The sequence below is a fragment of the Alligator sinensis genome, unplaced genomic scaffold (genome assembly GCF_000455745.1).
Source record: "Alligator sinensis unplaced genomic scaffold, ASM45574v1 scaffold907_1, whole genome shotgun sequence".
Classification (NCBI taxonomy): domain Eukaryota; kingdom Metazoa; phylum Chordata; order Crocodylia; family Alligatoridae; genus Alligator; species Alligator sinensis.
In genome coordinates, this window is record NW_005841925.1 from 3139784 (window position 1) to 3140555 (window position 772).

A 772-nucleotide genomic window follows, 5' to 3' on the forward strand; every position below is an offset into this window, starting at 1 on the left:
TTTTTCCCCTCCCACCTCTCCAAACCTTCCTGCCACTTGTATATAATGGAGGAAGACTCTGCCTGATTTGAATGCAGATAGTTAAAAACAAAGGAGGCTGGGAGCAACTACTTTGTCAAGCAGACTGTCATTGGGATGGAGATTGGAATATGGTGCGGGGGTTGAATGACTGGGATGCTTTTACCTGGAAAGAGGGAGCATGATGATGGACAAGAAGATTAGGTGTCTCCTGGGAGAGGGAGGCCATGACTGGCTGCATGAGAAGATTCGACTAAGATCCAGTGTGGTAAACTGAAGAGAACAGCTTTGCTATATCAGTTCTTGCAAGTGGGAGAAATGGTACTGGATGGGGTGGAGGAAGGCTGGGCCTCAGACCCTGAATTTGTGTGGGGAGCCTGGTTGGTTAAGGAGATTGGGACTGAGACAAAGAGCTCTAAAGAGTTAATATTCTTATTATGTGGATTAGATTTGTAGAGGGGGAGAGATGGGCTGGAACAGGCAAAGGAGATCAAATTTTGGGGAGCATGGTTAGAAGTCTGCTTATTAGAGCATACTCTACTTTTGAGATGAGAATGGATGCCACAATTCCAGGTTCTTGATGTTCTTGTAGGCAAATCACTGCGACTTTTTATGAAATGTCCCATACTCTTCCAATTCTGGCTTCTACTAATTGTTGGGGTAGCCCAGTAAAGGAGATCGATATCCATTAGACTGCAGCTTCCTTTGGTGCAGAGGAGGGAAAGAATATAAAGAGTGAGGGAGAGGATAGGCA

General features: G+C 45.3%; 1 protein-coding gene across 7 annotated transcripts in view; it reads left to right on the forward strand.

Annotated features, from left to right (window-relative positions):
* PHRF1 (PHD and ring finger domains 1) overlaps positions 1–772 on the forward strand; it is a 46758-nt gene that overhangs the window by 42057 nt on the left and 3929 nt on the right. The gene's annotated exons all lie outside the window — the stretch shown is intronic.